This window comes from Gorilla gorilla, chromosome 8 (genome assembly GCF_029281585.2).
Source record: "Gorilla gorilla gorilla isolate KB3781 chromosome 8, NHGRI_mGorGor1-v2.1_pri, whole genome shotgun sequence".
NCBI lineage: Eukaryota > Metazoa > Chordata > Mammalia > Primates > Hominidae > Gorilla > Gorilla gorilla.
In genome coordinates, this window is record NC_073232.2 from 34,789,946 (window position 1) to 34,809,512 (window position 19,567).

Here is a 19,567-nt window from a genome sequence, read left to right on the forward strand (position 1 = left end):
TTGTACTTTGCTTGATATAACTATTTCTAGGCAAGTTTCTTTAGGCTAGCATTTTCATACTTACCTTTTTCCATCCATTTACTTTAAGCCATTATCACTTGTCAGGAGGATTTGGCTAGCATCTGTTTATGTTTTTATCTAAGCTAATAATATTTTTCCAAAGACTATTCTTTCAATTTACTTGTATTATAATTATGATATTTTAAAATTTATAACTACCATTTTATTTTGTGGGTTTTTTTAGCATATATACTATCAATATTTTTAACACAGTCTATAATTATTTAGTATTCCTGTACTCCTTTTAAACATACCTCAGACCTTAGAATTTTTTAACTACTATTTACTTAAATTCTTGTAATACGATTGCTTCTAATGTTATTAATAATAACCAACAGTTATGTGGCCTTTATTATGTTCCAGGGACTTTTGAAGTGCTTCACATACATTGATTCAGTTACTCCTTACAATGACCCTGTGAGGTCTCTACTGTTACTATCTCCTTTAACAAATGAGGAAACTGAGGTAAGGAGGTCAAAGTGACTTAACCAAGGCCATAGAATTAGTAGCAAGTGGTGGACCAAAATTTGGATAAAAAAACTTTAAAACTTTATGGGGGAAACATAGAATAACAATTTTAATATTGGAGTAGAATAAGATTTAGGTAATAAGAGAAAAAAAAGGAGAAATCACAAAGTAAAAGCTTGATAAATCAGACTTTATTACAATTTAAAATGTGTATTAGACAAATGGCACCTAAAGAAAGTTTCAAGGTCAAGCAGTGAACTGGGAAAGTTATAAGCCGCACCCTTGAAAGATAAAGGAGAGTTTTCCAGTCTATATAAAGAATTACCCATCAATAAGAAAAGGACAAGCAACCCCACCCTACCCAACTCTGCCCACCCCAACTAAAGAGCAAAAAGTGTGAAAATGCAATTGACTAACAAGGAAATCAGAATGACCAACACACTCAATCCCCCAGGCAATTAGAGAAAGGCTTGTGAAAACTAGGAGATGTAAGATTGCAGAAGGAGGTGATATGTTTCCCTGCAGCTGACAGCGCCACCCACAGACACGCTCCAGCAGCTCTTACGCACGGTGGAGTCAGGCAGCCTGTGGATAAGCTAGCTTGTTCAGACCTAGAGGATTGGAACATCTAACTGGGACATTGAATAGCAAGGAATATGAATGACGTGGAACCACAGGTACCTAAAATAATTTATCAATAAATCTGAAAATGAATGAATGAAGTGGCAGGTAGGAGAAACGTATTAGAATGCAATACCGTTTATTCACAGGGTAAAAGCAGAAGGTTTATATGTTTTCCTTTTATTTTTACAAGATATATGCATATGCAAAAAGGCATAAAATGATATTCATATGAAAATGATATTTACTTCTAGAGAATAAGGATATCCTCTGGAAAAGAAGAGACCTATGAGGCTATTGGGATTTGAGTATAAATATTGTTGCTTTAAATGAAGGATGTGAAAAAAATATGGCAAAATATTTACATTCATTTAATCTTGGTGGAGGGAGTCTGTGTCTGTTCTACGTATTAGCTGTATGTGCTTAATATTTTGCAATTTAAAATAGAAAATAAAATATGTATTATACATTGATTTGAAACTTCAGTTTAATAATTTAATTGAATTGAAATAAGCAATTCTTTAAATAATTCTGCAAGGTTCTCCATAAACTGAAATACAGCAAGGAATTGATTAAACCCAATTGAATCAATGGTATTTTACCATTTGGGATTCTGGAGAATTTGCTCCTGCAGGAGATACTTTAAAAATTTTGGGCCGGGCACGGTGGCTCACGCCTGTAATCCCACCACTTTGGGAGGCTGAGGCGGGCAGATCACGAGGTCAGGAGATCGAGACCATCCTGGCTAACAAAGTGAAACCCCGTCTCTACTAAAAAATACAAAAAAATTAGCCGGGCGCGGTGGCGGGCACCTGTAGTCCCAGCTACTCGGGAGGCTGAGGCAGGAGAATGGCGTGAACCCGGGAGGCGGAGCTTGCAGTGAGCCGAGATAGCGCCACTGCACTCCCGCCTGGGCGAAAGAGCGAGACTCCGCCTCAAAAAAAAAAAAAAAAAAAAAAAAATTGGAAGGCATAGGATTTCCTACCCTCTATCTTATTGAAGTGTGTATTTTTTCAGTGGCTCTCCCATAACTCCAATTAATAAAAGAAAACATCTCGTACAAGCAGTAGAAAGGTATTAGAATGCGATTTCATTTACTCACAGGTTAAAAGCAGAAGGTTTACATATTGTACAGTATATTTGTAGATCTGAGACAATTCTACAATCACTTCCTCTATAATTTGTTTGTTTGTTTGTTTGTTTTGAGACGGAGTTTTGCTCTTGTTGCCCAAGTTGGAGTACAATGGCACCATCTCGGCTCATTGCAACCTCCGTCTCCCAGGTTCAAGCCATTCTCCTGCCTCAGCCTCCCAAGTAGCTGGGATTACAGGCATGCACCACCACGCCTTGCTAATTTTTTGTATTTTTAGTAGAAACGGGGTTTCACCATGTTAGCTAGGCTGGTCTCAAACTCCTGACCTCAGGTGATCCACCCGCCTCCGCCTCCCAGAGTGCTAGGATTACAAGCGTGAGCCACCGCGCCCAGCCTTCCCTTATGATTTAGCTCCTTAAAATTTCTAATGTCTAGGAGTTACAATGGCCTATCATTTTCTGTGACATACAAGCATCTAACTTTTTACGTAATTATTTCAACATTCTCATTCCCTAGTCCACAAGCTCTGTATTAACCAAAAGGGTCACTGCAACATAGTTCATCTACATTTTTTTATTCTATGAAGGAGAAAATACTGCTATTCTAAATCATCAATACAGTCATGCCATGCCATAAAACCGTCCAACACTTGCTACCTATTCTATTCCTATATGATATGTGTCTTTTACCCGTTCAAGGCAATCTACTGAGCCTGCCTTTGAGGAGGGAGTCTTGCCTTTCCCATTAGAACATAAACCACTAGAGAAAAATGACCCTAGGAGACTATCTAATGTGGCTGATGAATGGGTAAAGTATTGATGCAGGACACAGGCCTGTTTTAGAAAGACTGAGACTTGGTTATTTGGATAACGACAGGCAGGTCTTTTGGTTCTGATGGTTATGGGAGTGCAGTGCTGGTGTTATTGACTCTATATCCCCTCTCAGCCATAGACAATTCTATAATAGTGGAATTGCCGTCTTCTTACAGACTGCCTGTTCTGCTCAGAATAACAGTAGATAGATAAATAAGATCTGGATGTCTACATATATGGGGTCTATTTTTACCATATAATGGTTTCTGACCTCCAAATCTTTAAAACAAAGAGAAGAATAATGTCAGTGTTGCATAGAAATGATGGGACTAGGAGCAAGAAGTTTGCAGGCAGATTCCAGGCATGCCACACTGCCCCATGTTCTAGCCAGTGCCTCCTGATGGAGATGCAATATTGTTGCCTGTAGAGGTTGGATATCACTGGAATGGTAGGGCTATCTCACAAGGGAGACTCGTAGCTCATACTAAACTAAATAGATTCCTATCTCCAAGCCATGATTTATATTCCAGGAGTAACCTATCATTCGTATTCTCATTCTCCAAGCTGGTAAAATCACTGTCAGCTCAAATCCTAGGGAATGTTTCTCTGTACAACAGGCAGACATTTAAACCAAGCTGTTTCTTCAATAACAGATGCGGGCAACAGTGCAATGGAATCTGGAAGCACAGACATGCAGCACAGAAGGTGATGTGAATCTGTCCTGTCTGCAAGATCCAGATTGTGTCACTGGTGTTTGAATGAATTTGTGTGTATATAGCAGTCAGCCAACATACTCTCCGCAGTGACGTCTGTAGGGAAATACAAGACTTGTTTGTGTCTGTGGGGTAGCATAGACTACCGCTGCTGTTTGATTGAGGGACATTCAAGGAGACTTATTTTCTATGTGTTTGTTTCCACTGAATATTTTTTTAAGGAGCTGGAGGTTGAAAAGCTATGACAACAACAACAAAAAAATTGCTAATAAGATTCCATTTGAAGCTGAGTCATTATTTCTACCAATCATTCACTCCCTTCTAAGTAAAATAAACTTCCAGACATGGAATCATGTAATCTGGAGTTGGAAAGGACCTTCGATGTCATCAAGAATTATCTCTCACTAATTGGAAGAATCACAGAAAGTCTGAACATATAATTATCTTTCTCAATCTCTCCTCTCTTTTTATTTTCCTGCTTAGTTTCCCTCTCTCTCTCTCTCTCACACACACACACACACACACACACACACACACACACACATTTCTCTGCCCCTCTGTAATTTCTCTGCCCCTCTGTAATGTGGTTCACTTACTGTTTCTACTTTAACCAGCTTAAATAACAAAAAGAAACATTTTGCTCTTTTTTTGCATTTAATAGTTCTTCAAATATTATGGCATTTGGATTTATTTTCTTCTGGCTAAAATACTTCCCTTTATAGCTTGGTTTCATGACTTTGCCATCTCAATCAGTTTTCTCTAGATACACCCTAGTGAGAGAAGGACATCTTTATTTAATGGATGTTATTTTAAGATATTTAGAGATTTAACACAAAAATTGTATTGATACTAAAAGTGACTATCAGTTACAACTACCCTATTAAATGCAAACTGAGATTCTGTAGGGCTTCAGTCACGTCTGAACTCAAACTCGGTTCCTCCTCTTGTATCTCATGAAGCATGAAGGACTCATCTATTTGTGACACCTGGTAATCCAGATAGAGAGATACCTTCTTGGTCTTCAACTTAGAATCTGTCTATGATGACCAGGCCATAGTTTCATGCTAGTGGTCCCTTATCAATGCTAATGTTGAGAATGTTAATAGTGTTAGCCATGTCCTTTAGGTACTGCATAACATGGAAGATGAGCGAGACACAATCGTGCTTCAAATAACTTACCATTTATTTTAGGCGGAAGGCAAAGAAATAAACAGAGTACATAGTTGTAATAAGGCAAAATCAAAAGCTGCAAACCATGGAATTATCTTAAATGTTTTACTTTTTTTTCAGAGTTTGTTTTTGAGTATATATTATAGTCCATATCTGCTGTTTATCTCTCACAAGGGTACAAAATGCTCTTTAAAACCGTTTACACCTAAAAATACATTTCAGATGTATCACTGTCATAGAGTTAGTCTATTGGTATGATAAATACTTCAGTTGACTTTGCATGGGTAGGAAAAGAGCTAATTGTCAAAAAGCAAATCACCAGGCAATGGAATTTTACTCCCTGAAACACAAGATCCTTAAAATTATGCTGTTTGAGAGGAATTCCTCCTCAAACATATTCTGTATTCATCTGACTTCATAAATAGATGAACTGAGCGTAATTTAACCTTTCATTGATGACTCATTGTCAACATTCTCATACTTTTTTTAGAGATGGAGTCTCATTTTGTCCCCCAGGCTGGAGTGCAGCGGTATGATCATGGCTCACCACGGCCTCGAACCCTGGGCTCAAGCAATCCTCCTGCCTCAGCCTCCTGAGTAGCTGGGACTACAGGGGTAGGCCACCATGCCAGGCTAATTTTTGTATTTTTTTTGTAGAGACAGAGTTTTGCCAAGTTGCTCAGGCTGATCTCTCCTCTTGGGCTCAAGTGATCTGCCAGCCTTGGCCTCCTGAAGTGCTGGGATTATAGGCATGAGCCACCATGCCCGGCCCAATATCAACATTCTGAACATCAGCCTTTGTACTGAGTGATAATACAGCAAAGCTGTCAAGGCCCACTGGGGTAAGTATAAGTGTCCGTGTTATACTGGGGCTTATGCTTTTCAGGGGTTCAGCTTTTGGCTTTATATTGTGACCTCAAATTTACTGATTCAGTACAGTTTAATGTTCGATATTCTCAGCCCCCTCTTCTGAAATGAGATACCTCTGCCTCTTCTCAAAACAATGTTTATGGATGCTGACATGGCCAAGAACTCTTCTTCGTCAGGAGAAGAGTTATATGATAGTTCTTAGCAAATCATCTCCAAATTTTATATCACATTCAAACTAACATCAAGGGACTGTGGATTCCGGGAAAAATATCTGGTAGGGAAAGAATATTTTAAAAGGATAGCATGAAGTCTGAGAAGTGCCTATGGACTGGAATATTGTCCCTATGTTTCTAAATCCCCCAACCCCCACCTCACACTAGTTGCAGTCCACAGGCTTGCTGTGTACAGCCCAGCAAACCACAGTGTTATTTTTCTTTCCTTACCCATGATTCTGCTATTCAAAGACTTTTACCCTTAACGTGGGATTTCTGCTATTTGAGTGATTAGACCAGACAACATTTGGCTGCTAGACACAAGATGGGGTTTTGTTTTATATTAAAGACTACAGCACCTGTTAGTTGGTCTCCCATCCAAGTACTAAGCAGGCCAGACCCTGCTTAGCTTCCAAGATCAGACAAGGTTAGACACGTTCATATGGCCACAGACAAAAGGTAGGTTATTATCATTAACACAGAAGAAGTCTTAGGATTTGAAGTACTATTGCATGAGAAAAGTAGTATTTTTTAAAATTTATGCCTTGTTTTTTAATAACATAGATGTTAGAATGTCAAATATGACCATCTATAGTCATTCAATTCAGCATGTATGCATTAAGGGTTTGTTATATGCCAGGTACTTGGACACACAGGTGAATGGATAGGAGCGTCTGCCCTCCAGGGGCTAATAGATTGGAAAGGAGACCAAACGTATAAAGCAGCAACTACAATTCAGTGTGTTAAGTCCTATATTAGACATCGAAATTGAGCTAGGAAAGCATAGAGAAAAGAAAAATCAAATAGAGAAAGTGTGAAGTAGGGTTAATTTACTTAAGGGATGGAATGAAATTTAAAGAAGGAAGATGGGATTTAAGGTTGATTTCAAAAGATGTGTAAACATGGAGAGAAGGATGATGCGATGTTGATGAAAGTGGCCACATAAAGCCCAGTTTTGATGGGCTCATAACATGTTTGGAGTGGGGTTTAGAGACTGAGTGGCAGAGACTGAATTAGGGTTAAATCGGATGCCATGATTTGAAGAATTTGGGGAACGATTTTATATTTTAAATTAGGAGAATAGACAAGATTTTTTTTAATTAAGAAAAAAAGTGAAAGCAGTATGAAAATGGCCTGGAAATGAAGAAACTAGAAATGGAGAGACCAATTAAGAGTTAGTTGGGGCCAAGCTCAGTGGCTCATGCCTGCAATCCCAGCTCTTTGGGAGGCCAAGGTGGGAGGATCGCTTGAGCCCAGGAGTTTGAGATCAGCCTGAGCAACATGGCAAGACCTTATCTCCACAAAAAACCTTTTAACAAAATTAACTGGGCATGGTGGTGCATGCCTGTATTCCCAGCTACTCAGGAGGCTGAGGCAGGAGGATCTCTTGAGTCTAAGAGTTCAAGGTTACAGTGAGTTATAATCACACCACTACACTCCAGCCTGGGCAACAAAGTAAGACTCTGTCTCAAAAAAAAAAAAAAAAAAAAAAAAAAAAAGAAGTTTGCTGCACTAGTTCAAGCAATGGATGGGGAGGGCCTGATACGCAGTAGTGTTAGGCCTACAGAGGTGCAAATGTACTCCAGGGAGCAAACAAAAGTAGAATTGGATTTGGCTTAGAAGTGAAGGAGAAGATAAATTTTAGGATAACCACAGTGTTCTGGTTTATGAAACTTACTAGATTAAACCACAAGTTGGAAAGGGAAAATGTGGAGCTTAGTATTCTGATAAGATACCTTTGAAATGCCTGTAGGGCATGTAGGCTGCCAGTTCGAATTGTCACTTGGACATATGGGTACTCTGGGGAGAAAGGTGTGACTGATCACATGCATCAGGTCAAATAGGGAAAGATTACAGTGGATGACAGGGAGTACGTCTGTGCTGGAACTCAGTGTAGGTCTGATGTGTGTTTGTTTAGTGGTCATATTTTCCCAGCCCCATAATCAGTATACTTATTCCAGTAAGCGTGTATGTACTTCCAAGTAGAAATGGAACAAATTCCTTTACGTCAGGACTGTCCCAGAAAATATGAGTCATAAGGTTGGTTTTTAAGTGAATAAACAAAATGGTCAAAATTGCTAGAGAAACAATGCAGTTGAAATTGCACTGGGTTGCAAAGGAGACTACTGAATTGTTCATGACTCCTTTTGCACATGAATGAACGGACAGTGATATTCTTATACGTTTATTTCCATAGTGTCTGCATTTACTTCATTTCATCTTTTGTAAGGTGGAGGTTCTGCATAGGATAGGAGCACAGCTGACCCAGCCTTTCCTACCTGTAATGGCCACTGTAGCTGCCATTCTGAATCCCCAGCTGATTGTTTTGGCTCCTGTATTTGGACTGCCCAGCCAAGTGACCACCTTGCACTACTGTGACCTAGTTTCCCGGTACAGCTCTTCAACATTTTTTAAACTTCACTTTTTTCTTTTTTACAACTTCCCCAGCTCTATTTATTGAAAGAAAAACTTCTGCTTTCTCACTATTTTCCTTTTGGCTTTGGGCTTTTTAGTTTTTATAAAGTCCAATCTAGCTTTTATTGGGCAGAAAATCATGTATAACAAACAGTTGGCCACCTCTTCCTTCCTTCTCAGAAAGGACCAAGGGTTTGGGGACTCATGCTGTTGCAGCAAAATATTCACAGAATCTGCTGTCAAGGGCACTTGGTTCGACTGTATCACTGGTATCTTCAAAGGAGGATGGTTTGAGAAATGAAAACGTGAGGCTTAGTTTGGTAAAGCCACAAAACAGAGCCCACACCTGCAAATAACCTCCTCTGGCCTTTTCTGAACTTGCAGTCACTCACTACAAGCTTTGTCAGATGAAAGAATTCACATGGGAGGAAATGCTAACAGTATTGTTGTTGCTTTTTTTTTTTTTGTGCATGCAAAGTATCTATGTGTTCATCAGATTTTCTAAGGCAGGGTGTTCTTTTTCACAAAATGAAAATGTCAGAAATATGATAGCCATGTTCATATGTTTAAGAGAAATTGTCACAAATGTAAGGAGGAAATTAGCATTCTAGTCACGGACTGCAAGCAGTTTATTCTGGAGTTCATTCCGAGGAGGTAATGACTAAGAAAATGACAAAGAAAACTGTTACTGACCATTAGTGAGCAATCACTCTGTCATATTACTGAGATAATTTAGATAAATGCGGGGTTTCGCTGTCTCCTAGGGAGATGGGCTGCTGACGTCTTTGATAATGGCAGCCTACTTGAAGGTTGCTTTTGACAAATGTATTTTTTCATCCTGCAGATGTAAAAGAGGCATGTCTGTGCCTGACTGTTGGATGTAGTAATAGCTCCTTTTAGAAGTTTAAAAAAATCTGTCAGTTCCCTGTGTTTGGTGCCCAGGGACACATGCTGAAATGCCCCCAAGAAGACTTTTCAGCCACTGTGAAAAGCAGTGTTTGGAAACATAAGGTATTTAATAAATGAATGTGGATCATACCATATTTTTGTTCAATTGACTTCTATTCTTTTAGCAGCTGCTAATTATACACTGTTGTTATTTGGAGGCCGGTAACAGATTTCTCTGTTCCATCTGGGTAATCCGGCTTTTTGAGAATGGACTTTTCCTCACCCTAACATTAGTAGAATTTTGGCTGCCACATTTTGAAGGCAGTGATGAAATCAAGTCAAAATGAGTAGGCAGACAGCAGTTTTCAAGGAAGAAGATGAGATTTACCTAGTGATGTTCACAAAATATTTTATTTTATCTTTGATATCATAGCACAATAAATGCCATCTAAGTCATTTAATGCCAGGAGAAATATAGGAGTGCCTATACTCATTTGCAGAATGAATAATAGATATGTACATTCTAAGAATATTTTATTTGGAGAAAATATTGAGCAAATCAGCCACAACCTCCATCCTATTTATTCAGCAGTTACAGGAGCTGCATTGGGGCGTAGGATCCAGCATTTCTATTCCAATGGAGTAGGGGAGAGCAGGGTAGCTGTGTGTCACAGCCTTGAAGCCAGACTGCAGGGGCTCAAAGCCAGCTATTGCCATGCACCAGTTGTTAGAATAGGAAAGTTTCCTCAGATTTCTAAAATTGGGTTTCTCTCTATGTAAAAGGGGGTGAATATAACATCTAAATGTCAGGATTGTGAGAACGGCATAAGATCAAGAATATAAAGCTGTGATGACAATAATGATTTAAAAGACGCATACCCCAGTTTGAAATGATCAAAGATGATTTTACTTACTACGATGCAACATCCTTGAGGGTAACAGGCAGGTTTCCTCTTACTTGTTGTCCAAAAAGTCAGGAAAGCAGAGTGCTACATAGAAATTCCAGTTATTAGCCCTCCTTCTCTTTATCAACGATTTTGCTTTTTCCTTTACCCTTGCGCATGCAGCGTTGTTCCTTGGGCGTCAGGAGGGTTTTTATGTTTTATCCTTATGTTTTATGTTTTATCCTTCACATTTTAATGTGGCTAATTTAAACGCTTGTTCAGGTGAGTGGCTGCCTCATTTCTACAGACTGGGCAAGGAGGCCTGTGCCCCAAAGTGGAGTTTGTTGCTGAGCAGAGAGGACACTGCAGAGCCAGTCATGCATTTAGGGACATCCAGTTCACCGTGCAAGTGGGCTCAGTCACCATCAAAGAGAAGTACATTTTCATAGACTCCCATATCCCCACTCTTAAAAACTACTCTTCAAAAATCTAAGCAAAATAAAGTGAAGGAAATTCCTACAGGCTGACATGTTGTAAGCAGAGGCTTCATTTACATTGAAAATATTCTAAAATCTCTGACTACATCATTCCTTTTAGGCATGCTATCTCATGGTAGTGTTTGAGGATTTCATGCATATTTTTGAAATTTTATTGTTTTTAATCAAAATAGAGGATCTATTAGTTTTAGTTCAATGAGCTAAAGATTTTTACCTTCAAAGCATCTAATGCAGAATTGGCCAATCTCAGTGGCACATTAAAATCACCTAGAAAGTCTTTTTCTTTGCTCTATTTGTTTTGGTTTTATTTTAAATGTAGATTCCCAGGCTCTTTCCTGGGCCATTTAAATCCAAATCACTGGGCATGGGTGCTGGCATTCATAGGCTGTAAAAGCTCCCCATAGGCTTCTAATTTATGACCAGGGTTAAGAATCACAGATATAACGATTTCCAGCTTTGTCTCAATTGCATTAGGGCCAGCACTTAATTTTTATGAAAAAAATGAAATCACAATTTAAAAAAAAAACAATTCATTGCAAAGCATTCCTTACAGATAGCAGTACTGCTGAAATGAAACTGTTGACCTGAACAGTAATCACCTAAAATTCTACTCTCTCAACTGATGTATGAAAGTCTTAATTCAATATACAAAGCCCTCAAAACCCCAATGGCTCCCATCTCGTACAGGGTAAAAGCCAAGACTCCTACAATGGTCCACAGTAACTACAACCTCCTCCCTTTATGGCTCTGATGTCAGCTCCTCTCCTCGCTACCTTGTTTGCCTCTGCTACAGCAACCCACCTCCCTCCTCTCGCCAGCCTGCCAGATGCGCTCCTGCCTCTGACGTTTGTATTACAACCATCCCCTCCTTCTGGAATGCGCTGCCTTAGACACCTAACTGGCTAAGGCCCTCGTGCTCTTCCAGTCTTTTCTTCAAGTGGCACCGTTGAAATAAAACCTGACTGCCTATTTAAAACTTGAAACCCACATTCCACTTGCCTCCGTGGCATTCTTGATGCCTATCTTTCTATTTCATTTTTTTTTCCTATAGCATTTCTCAGCTTTGAACACACTGTAGAATTTACCCCATTATCATGTTTATGATTAATTGCTTCAGAATGTATGTTCCACAAAGACAAGGATCTTTGTCTGTTCCACCGATATATCCCAACTGCCTGGAAAAGCACCTGCTACATGTACCCAATTAGTGCATCATTATTGGTTTATTTTTTACTCTTTAGGGGTCATGCTCATCTTCTCCGTATTGTTCCCATTTTAGTATATGTGCTGCCAAGGCGAGCACTGCATCATTGCTGCATGAATGAATGAAATGCCTGTCTGGACTTCCAATACTCAAGTCCTGCTGGATTCCCTGGATAAGGCCCAGGGCCTGCCCTGTAATTATTTTAGCATTCCGGACTTCTGCCTTCTAGCCTAGTAGCTACCTATTGTCTAGGCCTGGTAGGGAAAAATTAAGGACGAATCCTAGCCCACAGCCACTGTAATTGTTTTTATTTTGAATGGGAAATTATTTATTTATTTATTTATTTATTTATTTATTTATTTATTAAATTTTATACTTCCACAGGTTTTTAGGGAACAGGTGGTGTTTGGTTACATGAATTAATTCTTCAGTGGTGATTTGTGAGATTTTGGTGCACACATCTCTCAAGCAGTATACATTGAACCCAATTTGTGGTCTTTTATCCCTCACCCTCTTCCCACTCTTTGTCCCCGAGTCCCCACAGTCCATTGTGTCATTCTTATGCCTTTGCATTCTCACAGCTTAGCTCCTGCTTATGAAAGAAAACATATGATATTTGGTTTTCCATTCCTGAGTTACTTCACTGAGAATAATAGTCTCCAATCCCATCGAGATTGCCGCGAACACAGCCACTCTAATTCTGCTTTTGCTGTTTTATTGCTGACGTACAGATTGAAGAAAATCTAAATTGAACTACTCCCTACAGAAGCAAAGTTTTAGCTCTATGACTTTGGAAGGTATTCCATGATATCCCCTTGGCTTAATTATAGTCTGTTTTATATCTTAGATCTTGTTCTTTGAGGGAGAGAGAAGCTTTCCTTAAACAGAAATCTTTTAACTCTTAGTAGGGACAGTAGAACTAATGACTGATGAGTGGAACCATTAGTAGGGAAGTAGACTCAATTCAACATGATTTACTGGGCAAAATTCCTCTCAGAAGATTTATTTCTTAGCCTGATTTCAATCCAAATGAAAAAATGTTACGGAGGTAGAGCAATCTAAGTATTCATCCTAATTTCCTGTAATTGAATTAATGGCTTTTGCCTCACCTCCTGCATCTGACTCACATTCGTCTCGAGAACGTTGCTCCACAGAAACCCCTGGTTCAAAGCAGCGAAATCTGTCCTCTCAGGAAAACAAAGGCTTGAGCTTTTTGTTTTGTTTATTTTTTTCATTTTTCCATCATCAGCATGAGAGCTCATCTTCAGGAAATACAATGATGTCAGAAACTCGAACTGGCTCTTAGCGGGGTTTTCCAATTTCAATATGTGGTTTTAGGAGGAAAAAGCTGTCCTATCAGCCCATCTTAGCAATCTGAGTAATAGAGGGGAAAATTGCAGTGAAAGATATGTGGCTTTGAGTACACACATTCTTTTTGCTCCCCAGATTTGACACATTATGGAACAACCTTTTAGAGAAATTACAAAGCTTTCATGTTGCCCCTTCCTACTTATATGTGGATAGCTGGGGAGAGAAGAAAATTATGTGCAGTTACAAAGCATTGACTTTTTAGTTTGCAGGGTTTTTTTCCCCTTTCATATAGCTGTATTTGCCCATTTCTTTCATCCTTCACGTAATTTGATGGAAGTGGCCATTCGGGGCGTGGCAGGGAAGGATGAAGAGAAAGAAAACACTCTTTTTATTAAGGCGATGAGAATTGAAACTGAAACAGGAAGATGAGCTAGCATTATCCGAACAATGGCCCCTGGAAGGTTCTGGTTCCTGATTAACTCAGAACAGCCGAGTGGGCAGAAATAATAAGGAGGCAGAGGTCATACGGCGTTTCTCTCAAACTCTGGCACACAAGTGAGCAATGAGTGCCTTCAGCTGTTGCCTCAGCATGAGGGGAGGCGAGAACCAACTATTCAGATTGCCAAGTGAACCTGAAATTTGTAAATTAATACGTGCAGATGGGAGGAAGTAATTGGGACCAGCTCTTCCTGTGCATCAAGGGGCATCTGGAAGTCTTTCCAGTTCTGGGGCAGTTATGCAATGGGGGTGAGGCTGAGTTTGGGTGTTATCTTACTTCCCCTTTCGGAGCCCCCAGCCTCCTCATTAGGGCTGCTCATTTTATGCCAGGCTGTGACCTTTATTGCGTTGAGACTGGACCCTACTTAAAAATGAGGTTGTAAAGGTTTTGCATGTCTACCTCTGTTCCTCTTCAGGGTATATGTATGTGTGTGTGTGTGTGTGTGTGTGTGTGTGTGTGTGTGTGTGTGTGTGTATTAGACAGAGTCTCTGTTGCCCAGGCTGGAGTGCAGTGGCGAGACCTCGGCTCACTGAAACCTCCACCTCCTGAGTTTGAGCGATTCTCATGCCTCAGCCTCCTGAGAAGCTGGGACTACAGACATACACCACCATGCCTGGCTAATTTTTGTATTTTCAGTAGAGACACGGTTTCTCCATGTTGGCCAGGCTGGTCTCAAACTCCTGACCTCAGGTGATCTGCCCACCTCGGCCTCCCAAAGTGCTAGGATTACAGGCATGAGCCACCATGCCCAGCCAAGAACCAACTTTATCATCATGCACTGGGGGCTCTCAGCTTGAGTATGAGCTGTGCTCACTGCTGAGAGACTCACAAACCTGGCCATGTCCCTAGGGCTGGTAACATGAGCCAGCCAAGAATTTCTTTGAACAAAGAATCTCAAATTTTGCAAAATAACTCATTCTAAGCAGGCGTGAATTAAGGCTCCACAATAGGGCTAATAAGAATGTCTTATGTTCAAAGGAGAAAGACGATTTTTCGTCAGTCAGCATTCATCTTTCAATTCAATCTTTATTGATTCATTCTTGAGTTGAGGGAGGCAACTGTATTCTCATAAGAATTTACTTAGGAGCAAAAATCAGGGAATAGATGTCTCCCCGCCTTAACCCAGGGTGTCACTGGAGTGATATAAGCCAAAGGTTATGGGTAGGAGGTAGCACTACCCCATTTTCTGTTTCTTACTCAGTCTATATGAACACCACCACTTGAAGTTGTGCAGTGCACAACCTGTGCAGCCAGGTGCAGAGGTCTTTGTTTGGAGTATACTAAAAAAAAGTTTTTTTTAGAGACGGGGTTTTGTCATGTTACCCAGGCTGTTCTCGGACTCCTGGCCTAAAGCTATCCTCCTGCCTCAGCCTCCCAAAGTGTTGGGATTACAGGTGTGACCCACTGGCTAGGATATAAAGTTATTCTCACTGGTGGACTAGGAGACAGTAACGGATAGGAAAAGGATAAAACTTGACTCAGTCATTAATAGCTGAGAAACCTTAAGTACGTTATATCAACTTTCTGGGGCTCAGTTTTCTCACCTATAAAATGGGTGTCTTAAATGGAGTCATACATTCTCAGTGGTTAAAATTATATGACTGGTTGCACCAATCTACACCTTTTGCTATTGTAGAGGGAGTGTATTAGTCCATTCTCGCACTGCTATAAAGAAATACCTGAGACTGGGTCATTTTTAAAGAAAAGAGGTTTAATTGGCTCACGGTTCTGCAGGCTGTACAGGCATGGCACTGGCATCTGCTCAGCTTCTGGGTAGGGCTCAGGAAGCTTTTACTCATGGTGGAAGGCAAACCCGGAGCTTGCATGTCACACGGTGAAAGCAAGAGTAAGAGAGAGAGAGAATGGAGAGCCGGGGTCACCCACTTTTAAATGACCAGATCGTGCAAGAACTCCCCCTACTGTGAAGACAGAACCAAGTCATGAGGAATCTGCCCCCAGGACCCAAATACCTCCAGCATTGGGAACTACAATTCAGCATGAGATTTGGGCAGGGACAAACATCTAATCTATATCAGGGAGAGATCACTGTGTCTGTGCAAATCGTCTTTTGGGGCAGCACACTGGCCCATTTGAGAACTTTTTTGCCCACCCTATGCATCATTTCTCAGGAAGAAACTTCCCGAAACAGGCATCATTTTGCAGATAAGTCAGAGTTGCTGGAGTGATGGCTCAGCCTCAGCATCTCACAATAGACTTTTGATTAGCACCCTGGGTGTCACGAGCAGGGGTTGAGTCAGCTGTGCCTCCTGCTAAATAAAGGTCTGGTCGTGCCTGCACCCTGACAGGACCCCTCCCCTTGACTTCAGAGATGTGACTTAGGCAGGAGAGAGCACAGGGAGCTGCAGGGTTGATCATCGGCTGCATCCTGGCGTCAGGAAACAGCGCAGTGAAGAGACTTCCCTGATTTTAAGTTCTCTGCACCGTTGTCAGATGCTATGTTCAATCAGGTGTCCCAACAGTATGGCCACTGCAAAGAGAATTCTGTATAGCCACTCCCACGCATGTGCCCATTTCCTTTGGAAAATGAACTATGTTCATAGAAATGTCTCTTAGGATATTAAAGTGAAGAAAGAAGACTGGGTCCTTTGATAAATGCAACAAAAAGATTCTTTGACTGCCATTTAACGTGTTCTAGAATATAAGGATGTTGGAAAGCTCCCAAATTCTTTGTGGTAAAGCCAGAATAACAGTAATATAAAAATCAGATGAAGGTATGCAAAAAGAAAACCTGAAAGCCCTCTCACTTTTGAATAAATATCAAAGGGAAAAGTTTAAATGAAATAACACTAAATAGAATTGATCAGTCGTAAGCTAACAGAATCATATCCTAGGACAAATAGGGTTTAGCATAGAGACTGAGCCCTGTGTAAATGCTGTCTCTGCCATTTAATAGCTGGATGATCTTGGGCAAATTACTAAACCTTTCTGTGCCTCTATTATCTGTAAAATGAGGATAATTATAGTACCTACCTGATCAAATGGTTGTGTGGATTAAATTAGTTAATGTGTATGAAGGGCCTGGCACATGGCAACTTAGCTTTTATTTTGCCTATTGTTTATTATTTTATTTTGTTAACAAGCAAAAGCTAAGTCGCCATGTGCCCAGGGCCTTCATACACATTAACTAATTTAATCCACAAACAATCCGATCAGGTAGGTACCATAATTAATGGGTGCCATAATTATCCCCATTATTAACTAGTTCCAGAAATATAAGGTATAAGTCAGGGGTCTAACTTTTTTTCTCAAATGAAATGATCATTTCTTTCAGCACACTTTATTAAATAATGGTTTATTTTCTGACTTATTTGAAATAATGAGCTTTACCACATTCTAAATATCAGACTCCTTCCTTTCTATTCTGTCACCTGTATTAGAAAGTCTATTCTTGAACCAGCAACATACTGTTTAAATCATATTTTTAAAATGTTTTAATAACTTGTACAATATCTCCCTCACAAGCAACTTACTTACTGTAAATTGTTTGGGTAATTTGCCCTTTTCTTCTGATAATATGAAAAGGAAACTACAAACCAATTCCAATTACATGTAGCGAAGTAAAAAGCTTAAATAATAGTAAATACCTATCAGGTATTATTATTTTTCTAACGTAAAATTATTTAAATAATATTTGATATCTTTACTATATTCCAGGAAAATGATATGTTGATGGTCCAAGTGTTCCTTTAATTATCTCAGTAGGTTTTAAGTGTTCCTATAATGACTCTTTTATCTTTATTGTTAAATTGATGATTTGTTTTATCATTAGAGTAAATTGGTACTTTCTCCCTGGTATATACATGTTCTAACTGGTCATTATCCATATACTTCTATTGTCCATTAATGTTATATAGTTAGTTCTTTAAATACATGGCTTTGTCTTTTTTTAGTTTTAGCATGTTTTTCTCCTTGAATTTACTTTATTGAGCTTTTAAGATAATCATATCATCTATAAATAATGAAAATTCACTGTCTGAATTCCAGTTATATACTACTCTTATTCTTGACTAGTGAATGCTAGAATTTATAGAGCAATGTTAAATAATAGTAATAACTCCCCAACAGCTTTTTTTCCAGACTTGAACAATTATGTGCCTGCGTTGTTTTACTGTTAAGGGTATTAGGTTTGCACTGAGATGCATTTAGTAAGCTATTTGATAAAAATATTTCTTAAAACTTAGCTTAATAATACAATTTTTAAATCAAATACAGAGGTTACATTTTCAAATGCCTTTTCACTTTCTGATAATTTTCTCCTTTTACTGATTTATGAAATATAATATTTTCTTTTACATTAAATGATCCTGGCATTCTGAGAATATCTGAGAATAAACAACATTAATTAATGTTTAACTTGGAAATTTTTGCATTTGTAATAACATGTATGATTGAACTTTATTTTTATTTATTTTCTTTTTTGAGATGAAGTCTTGCTCTGTCACCCGGGCTGGAGTGCAATGGTGCAATCTTGGCTCACTGCAACCTCCACCTCCCAGGTTCAAGTGATTCTCCGGCCTCAGCTTCCCAAGTAGCTGGGATTACAGGCACCCGTCATCACTCCCAGCTAATTTTTGTATTTCTGTAGAGACGGGGTTTTACCCTGTTGGCCAGGCTGGTCTTGAACTCCCAAAATCCTGGGATTACAGGTGTGAGCCACCATGCCTGGCCTGATTGAACTTTAAATATGTTTGCACTAGCTGTATCAGATTTGTAATTCACTATTCTGGCAGAATCATAAATGAGTTTTTTTTTTTAATTCCTTTCTCTTTCTTTTCATGTTCTGGATCATTTTGTATAGTAATAGTTACTGTTCTTGAAAATATCTTAAGAACGCACTGGTAAAATTATTTGGAGCCAGAGCCTTTTGGGAGATAATTATTTTTACAATATTTTTAATTTCCTCCCTTACTGTTGGTCTATTACGTTACCTATTTTTTGAGTTAATGATGGCAGTTTATTTTTTTGAGGAAAATTTTAACACTGATATTTTCAATTTATTATAAAGCATAATATTCTACAAAATGTGTTAGTGTCATAATTGCCATTCTATCTGATATGACATTATTTTGGTTTCACATTTGCTATATTTATGTTCTTTCTTTAATGAAACTGACATGTCCCACAACTGAAAACAAAACAAAAATCCTTATTTATAGAGCTTTATTGTCTGTTTTCCTATTGAATAATCTCTGCTTTTATCTCACTTTTTAAAGCTTCCTTCCTTAAATAGTTTTCATTGTTGTTTTTGTTAGCTTTTTCATTTAAATGCTTCATTTTTTAAAATTACCCTTTAATAGTGTATAATATTTGATACTAAGCACTTGTCCCTGAGTACAGCTTTAGCCTCATGCTATGGGCTTGATTTGTAGAGTTCTTGTCACTTTCTTAATACTCCACAATTATGCTTAGATGTGTTTTGACCTTGAGTGATGTAGGTGAGCATTTTGTTTTGTTTTATCCCAAGTGGTCAAAGTGTATTGAAAACTGTTACTGAAACACCACGTGGAGTTGACACTGAGCAGTCATTTTCTCCATTTGTAAGCTAGTGAGTCAGTGGAGAAAATAATTTTCCAGAGAGACTTAAGGAATGGAGTTAGAAATCTACATTTTAAAAATCTCCAAGAGTCTTTAATATAATGGAACTGCAGATAGATATTTAACAACGATTGTACTAAACTAATACCTCTTAGCTGAAGCAAACCAACAAATTAAACTCTTTCCCCTTCTCCTCTCCACCGCCCTATCTCTGTATCCTCCAGAACATACTAAAAATTAAACATTTCATCATGTTAATGAAACCATACATACAATGACTGCCATTTACAAAGT

The 19,567-nt window shown here is 39.0% G+C and overlaps 1 long non-coding RNA gene and 1 other non-coding gene across 3 annotated transcripts in view; one reads left to right on the forward strand and one right to left on the reverse strand.

The window, feature by feature from the left end:
- Positions 1-1,102: 1,102 nt before the first annotated feature.
- LOC129524892 (uncharacterized) overlaps positions 1,103-19,567 on the forward strand; it is a 72,736-nt gene continuing 54,271 nt past the window's right edge. Inside the window, exons 1-2 of one of the 2 annotated variants that reach the window (XR_008668845.2) lie at positions 1,103-1,205; positions 5,595-5,779. This is a non-coding gene — a long non-coding RNA (uncharacterized lncRNA). Of the gene's footprint in view, positions 1,206-3,703; positions 3,760-5,594; positions 5,780-19,567 lie in introns of those variants that run through there. The other variant, XR_010135165.1, reaches the window with a different exon arrangement.
- LOC115936099 (U6 spliceosomal RNA) lies at positions 11,904-12,006 on the reverse strand. The gene has a single exon (XR_004071682.2). It is a non-coding gene; the product is annotated as a U6 spliceosomal RNA (small nuclear RNA).